At 56.6% G+C, this 7,131-nt stretch overlaps 1 pseudogene across 1 annotated transcript; it reads right to left on the minus strand.

The window, feature by feature from the left end:
* Positions 1-572: 572 nt before the first annotated feature.
* LOC306918548 (fidgetin-like) lies at positions 573-6,195 on the minus strand (annotated as a pseudogene). Its single transcript has 5 exons — positions 6,118-6,195; positions 5,437-5,673; positions 4,522-5,042; positions 3,596-3,792; positions 573-1,595 (listed from the first exon to the last, which is right to left on the minus strand). The product of its transcript is annotated as a fidgetin-like (transcript).
* Positions 6,196-7,131: the final 936 nt, after the last annotated feature.

Raw genomic sequence — 7,131 nt, forward strand, 5'->3', positions numbered from 1 at the left:
TCCGCCTTGTTTTATGTTGGATCTGCGAGTGCCATGAGGCAAATAAAAACGTTTTGTCATTTTTCTTTTTCTTTTTTAAGAAAAAAAAAAAAAAGAGAAACTCAGAAAGCACCACTTCAGGCACTTGGATAAGCCAACTAAACATAATGGCATAATTATACACAGCGCACGCACGCACAAACGCACGGACACACACACACACACACGGACACACACACACAACACTGGGGCCAAGCTGCTCACAACGAGGTGTAAACACGGCCTGGCTGTTCAGGGAGCAGCATAAAGCATTGTAATTACATCTCAGCTCCATGAGAGACTCTTAGCTCATCACGAGCAGGTCCCTCGGTGCTCCTAAACCCGCCGCTCCTTCCCTCGAGTCGGGAAGGGCTCTCAGGGCTCGCGCTGCGTGGCCTTTCCCCCCCACCCCCCCCCCCCCCCCGTGCCATCTCCTCCCGTCTGTACCCCCGAGAGAGGAAAGAAGGAATTGGGGAGGTGGCGGAATATTCTTTTCAAAGCCTTTTTTTTCTCCCCCACATTTTATTTTATCTTATTTCATTTCTTTTTTTTTTTTACTGGTTGCAGCCAAACATTTTGTTCCACTCGTTGTACGTGTCGATCTCTTTCTGCGATATGCTGGTCTGGAATTTACAAAAGACGCTGTCCAGGTCCTGGTAGGCGAGGGGCCGCGGGGACATCATGTCCCCCCCCATGCCCCCCGCCACGTGTCCGACGTGTCCGCGCAGCTGTCCCACCCGGGCCTCCTGGCAGAGGCGGGCCAGGTCGGGCCCCGAGAAGCCCTCGGTGCGTCCGACCAGCGAGGCCAGCTCGTCCTCGCTGCTCACGGAGGCGCCCAGGAGCCTCTTGACCATCTGGCGGCGGGCTCCGGCGTCCGGCAGCGGCACCAGCACGCGCCGGGCGAAGTACCGGCGCAGGACGCCCTCGTCCACGTCCTGGGGCCGGCTGGTGGAGCACACCACCAGCACCCCCCCGCCACCGTCCCCCGCCCCGTCCCCCCCCCCCAGCCATCAGCGCGTCCAGCTGGGAGAGCAGCTCGGCTCTCAGCCGCCCGACGGAGGACGAAGGGCCTCCGCGGCTGTCCTCGGAGGAGGACGACAGGAGCGCGTCGGCCTCGCTGACAAAGAGCACGGCGGGCTGGCGGCAGCGTGCCACCAGGAAGCACGCGCGCAGCACCTCGTGGCCGTTGAACGATGCCCACTCGGTGGCGAGCGCCTGACCGCTGAGCCGCAGGAACGGCGCCCCCAGCTGGCTGGCCAGGCAGCGGCCCAGCAACGTCCGGCCGCCGCCCCGCGGACCGAAGAGCAGCAGGCAGCGCGACGTAGACGGAGCCGCGGGCGTCGATCCCGCCGCCGCCGCCAGGCCGAACATGTCGGGGCGCAGCATGGGCCACAGCACCTCCTCCTTCAGCGTGGCCTTGGCCGCGTCCAGGCCCGCGATGTCGCTCCAGTCCACCGGGGGGAGCTGCTGCTGCAGGATCTCCGACGTCACCAGCTCCAGGAGGTGCGGGTCGACGCTCTTCAGCTGCTCCTCGGCTGCGAGCCGCGATGAGGACGAGGAGGAGGACGAGGAGGAGGCTAGGAACAAAGGAAAGGAAAGGTCGACGACGTCATTTTCTGGCCCAGGTAGGGCCGTGCCTTAGTGTACAGGGTTTGATGAGGGCCCAGGTAGGGCCTTAGTGTACAGGGTTTGATGAGGGCCCAGGTAGGGCCGTGCCTTAGTGTACAGGGTTTGATGAGGTCCCAGGTAGGGCCGGGCCTTAGTGTACAGGGTTTGATGAGGGCCCAGGTAGGGCCTGGCCTTAGTGTACAGGGTTTGATGAGGGCCCAGGTAGGGCCGGGCCTTAGTGTACAGGGTTTGATGAGGGCCCAGGTAGGGCCTTAGTGTACAGGGTTTGATGAGGGCCCAGGTAGGGCCGTGCCTTAGTGTACAGGGTTTGATGAGGGCCCAGGTAGGGCCGGGCCTTAGTGTACAGGGTTTGATGAGGGCCCAGGTAGGGCCGGGCCTTAGTGTACAGGGTTTGATGAGGGCCCAGGTAGGGCCGGGCCTTAGTGTACAGGGTTTGATGAGGGCCCAGGTAGGGCCGGGCCTTAGTGTACAGGGTTTGATGAGGGCCCAGGTAGGGCCGGGTCTTAGTGTACAGGGTTTGATGAGGGCCCAGGTAGGGCCGGGCCTTAGTGTACAGGGTTTGATGAGGGCCCAGGTAGGGCCTTAGTGTACAGGGTTTGATGAGGGCCCAGGTAGGGCCTTAGTGTACAGGGTTTGATGAGGGCCCAGGTAGGGCCTTAGTGTACAGGGTTTGATGAGGGCCCAGGTAGGGCCGGGCCTTAGTGTACAGGGTTTGATGAGGGCCCAGGTAGGGCCGGGCCTTAGTGTACAGGGTTTGATGAGGGCCCAGGTAGGGCCGGGCCTTAGTGTACAGGGTTTGATGAGGGCCCAGGTAGGGCCTTACTGTACAGGGTTTGATGAGGGCCCAGGTAGGGCCTTAGTGTACAGGGTTTGATGAGGGCCCAGGTAGGGCCTTAGTGTACAGGGTTTGATGAGGGCCCAGGTAGAGCCTTAGTGTACAGGGTTTGATGAGGGCCCAGGTAGGGCCTTAGTGTACAGGGTTTGATGAGGGCCCAGGTAGGGCCGGGCCTTAGTGTACAGGGTTTGATGAGGGCCCAGGTAGGGCCTTAGTGTACAGGGTTTGATGAGGGCCCAGGTAGGGCCGGGCCTTAGTGTACAGGGTTTGATGAGGGCCCAGGTAGGGCCGGGCCTTAGTGTACAGGGTTTGATGAGGGCCCAGGTAGGGCCGGGCCTTAGTGTACAGGGTTTGATGAGGGCCCAGGTAGGGCCGGGGCTTAGTGTACAGGGTTTGATGAGGGCCCAGGTAGGGCCTTAGTGTACAGGGTTTGATGAGGGCCCAGGTAGGGCCTTAGTGTACAGGGTTTGATGAGGGCCCAGGTAGGGCCTTAGTGTACAGGGTTAGATGAGGGCCCAGGTAGGGCCTTAGTGTACAGGGTTTGATGAGGGCCCAGGTAGGGCCTTAGTGTACAGGGTTTGATGAGGGCCCAGGTAGGGCCTTAGTGTACAGGGTTTGATGAGGGCCCAGGTAGGGCCTTAGTGTACAGGGTTTGATGAGGGCCCAGGTAGGGCCGGGCCTGTTGAGAACTCTAGTTCTCACGTCCCTTTGTGACGTGTTGTAAGCTTGTAGATCTGCTATTTTTGAAAAACGTTGGACTATGGACTTTTTTCAAGATGGAAACGATTATGCATTATACTATAACTGCGATTATCAGCCCCGCCCTCTCCCACTTAGACACTCCCACTTGGACACTTCCCAGCCGGACTCATTCATTCCAATGCAAATATGAGGGAATTTGGAACCAGACCTTCAAAATCTCTTCCAAATCCGTCAACAAGGCCTGCCGTATGCACTGGAAAAATATGTGCGTTGGATTTCTTTTTTATCATATAGGAAAACTATTGGTGGAGAGGTTTGTCTAACCCATGTTATGCTTAGCTGTGATTGGACCATAGCAGTTTGGGGAGGGGCTTAGGCGACGAGGTAATCATTGTGACATCAGGGCCTTACCGGGCGCCGAGGAGTGTGATAGGTGGAGGTGGTGGGCGTGGTCGTCGGCCCCGCCCTGCTCGCTCAGCGGGGGCGAGGCGAAGGAGGAGGAGTCTGCCGAGCGGGACCCCGCCCCCAGGCTGGATGACACGTAGGAGGGAGGCGTGTCCTGCTGGCCGCCGTACTTCCTGTGCTGCTGCTCCGACTTCTGGACGCTCCTGTCAATCACACAGTTATTATTATAGTCGACTAAAAACTACCTGTCAATCACACAGTTATTATTATAGTCGACTGAAAACTACCTGTCAATCGCACGGTTATTATTATAGTCGACTAAAAACTACCTGTCAATCACACAGTTATTATTATAGTCGACTAAAAACTGATAATGTGATGTGTCACTATATTGCTGTTTATTTCATTGGCCCGTTTGACCATAGATATGTATAAACTCTAGATAGCTCACCCGCGCTGTTGGCCAATGGAGAGCGACGTCGTTACGTGGCGGCCATCTTACCTCGGGCCACATAACATTGTGTCTATGGGGCATGTACTCTTAAATGACCATAACTTGCTCAATTTTCAACCGATTTTCAAACGGTTTGGTTTGTTATAAACGTCAGAGACGTCTGCATACTTATATGCTTTTATACGACGTTCATATAAAAAATCAAACCCTAAATACAAAGTTAATACACCATTGCACATAAAAACGACTCCAGGGTGTCTAATGAAGTACTGTCACCTCATAGATGTTTTAGGGTGGGAAAAAATCACGGCACTCCATCTTTAATATTGATGACATCTCGATCCCTGATGATGTCACAATGTGTCACAAGGCCATATATGGCCATATATGGTCATGCCTGGGGGTGACGGACTAACTTAATAACTGACGGGAAATGGACGTCTTCATGCAATAACGTAAAATCCCAAAGTATTCTGACCTGGAGTCAAAGCTGCCGCCGCCGTCCGCTATCCGGTACATGGAGGAGGGGCTCTCTAGGCCCGCCGCGCTCCGGGGGGGCTGCCCCACCCCCCCGCCGCCATAGCCGAAATGAGCGTACGCTGAGGAGGAGGAGTCCTGCATCTCGCCCCCCGGCTGACCCGCCACCGCGTGACCCGTCATGTAGAAGGCCTTCCTCTTCAGCGAGGAGGAGGAGCTGCCGTTGAGTGGCGTCGGGGCGGCCACGATGGCGTGGCCCCCCAGGTGGCTCTGGTGGTGGTGGTAGGGGGAGGAGGGTTGGTAGCCCCCCCCTCCCCCCGAGGAGGAGGAGGAGGGGGCAGGCAGGGGGGTGGGCGCCACGATGATGCCTGACGGCAGGTAGGAGGAGGGTGGCGCCACTCCCCCCACGGGGCTGTAGCCCTGGGTCGGGTAACCCGCCCCGGCGGGGTAGCTGTAGCTGGACAGGTTGCCGGGCGAGCCGCCGTTGTAGGACGCCGGGACCAGGGCGGGGGGAGCGGGCGGCTGCGGGGACCAATCACAAGTCAGGACATCGGAATCATCTTTATTGTCATGGAACAGTTACAGAAGTTGGTCTGCTATGAGCTTGTAGGTCTGCTATTTTTGAAAAATGGAAGAACGACTGACATAGAAACATAGCTTTTTCAAAAAACTGTCAGGATGTAGAAGACATTTTTAGAATCTGATCTCAGGTCAAAATGGGTTAAACGGGCCCAAAATGAGGCACGTTTTGTTAGAAGCCTGTTCCACACACACACACACACACACACACACACACACACACACACACACACAGCACAGTCTCTCTTAGCTAATTTTACAAACGGCACAACCGTAGGGTCTGTTATCTTATTTGCAGCCGTACCAACCAACCAAACAAGGGTCTCTTTATGTCTACCTGAAGCCCCGAGCTGTGCAGCGGGGAGGGCAGCGCCGCTGGGGCCCCGGGGCCCGCGCTCTGGGAGCCGCCGTAGCCGCCGCCACCGCCGTGCAGGTAGGGGGTGCCGTAGGCGACGCCGCCGCCGTATTCCTGAGACACGCCCCCCGTGTGGCTCCCGCAGCTGGATGCGGAGTAGCTGGGTTCACTGAGGCTGCTGGACGCCAGGCCAGGAGAGCTGCACAGGCCCAGCACCACCTGGTGGACATTAGCAACGTTAGCCTGTTAGCATGGAGAGCTGCACAGGCCCAGCACCACCTGGTGGACATTAGCAACGTTAGCCTGTTAGCATGGAGAGCTGCACAGGCCCAGCACCACCTGGTGGACATTAGCAACGTTAGCCTGGTGGACATTAGCAACGTTAGCCTGTTAGCATAGAGAGCTGCACAGGCCCAGCACCACCTGGTGGACATTAGCAACGTTAGCCTGTTAGCATGGAGAGCTGCACAGGCCCAGCACCACCTGGTGGACATTAGCAACGTTAGCCTGTTAGCATGGAGAGCTGCACAGGCCCAGCACCACCTGGTGGACATTAGCAACGTTAGCCTGTTAGCATGGAGAGCTGCACAGGCCCAGCACCACCTGGTGGACATTAGCAACATTAGCCTGTTAGCATGGAGAGCTGCACAGGCCCAGCACCACCTGGTGGATATTAGCAACGTTAGCATGGAGAGCTGCACAGGCCCAGCACCACCTGGTGGACATTAGCAACGTTAGCATGTTAGCATGGAGAGCTGCACAGGCCCAGCACCACCTGGTGGACATTAGCAACGTTAGCCTGTTAGCATGGGGAGCTGCACAGGCCCAGCATCACCTGGTGGACATTAGCAACGTTAGCCTGGTGGACATTAGCAACGTTAGCCTGTTAGCATGGAGAGCTGCACAGGCCCAGCACCACCTGGTGGACATTAGCAACGTTAGCATGTTAGCATGGAGAGCTACACAGGCCCACCACCACCTGATGGACATTAGCAACGTTAGCCTGTTAGCATGGAGAGCTGCACAGGCCCAGCACCACCTGATGGACATTAACAACGTTAGCCTGTTAGCATGGAGAGCTGCACAGGCCCACCACCACCTGATGGACATTAGCAACGTTAGCCTGTTAGCATGGAGAGCTGCACAGGCCCAGCACCACCTGGTGGACATTAGCAACGTTAGCATGTTAGCATGGAGAGCTGCACAGGCCCACCACCACCTGATGGACATTAACAACGTTAGCCTGTTAGCATGGAGAGCTGCACAGGCCCAGCACCACCTGGTGGACATTAGCAACGTTAGCATGTTAGCATGGAGAGCTGCACATGCCCACCACCACCTGATGGACATTAACAACGTTAGCCTGTTAGCATGGAGAGTTGCACAGGCCCAGCACCACCTGGTGGACATTAGCAACGTTAGCATGTTAGCATGGAGAGCTGCACAGGCCCAGCACCACCTGATGGACATTAGCAACGTTAGCATGTTAGCATGGAGAGCTACACAGGCCCACCACCACCTGGTGGACATTAGCAACGTTAGCCTGTTAGCATGGAGAACTACACAGGCCCACCACCACCTGATGGACATTAGCTTACATTATTATTTACATTATTGTTCAACATCTGGGCATTACTTAATTTACAAGAAGTCTAGAAAATTAGAGAATGCATAAGA

This window comes from Electrona antarctica (genome assembly GCF_951216825.1).
Source record: "Electrona antarctica genome assembly, contig: scaffold_256, whole genome shotgun sequence".
In the NCBI taxonomy this organism is placed as follows: Eukaryota; Metazoa; Chordata; class Actinopteri; order Myctophiformes; family Myctophidae; genus Electrona; species Electrona antarctica.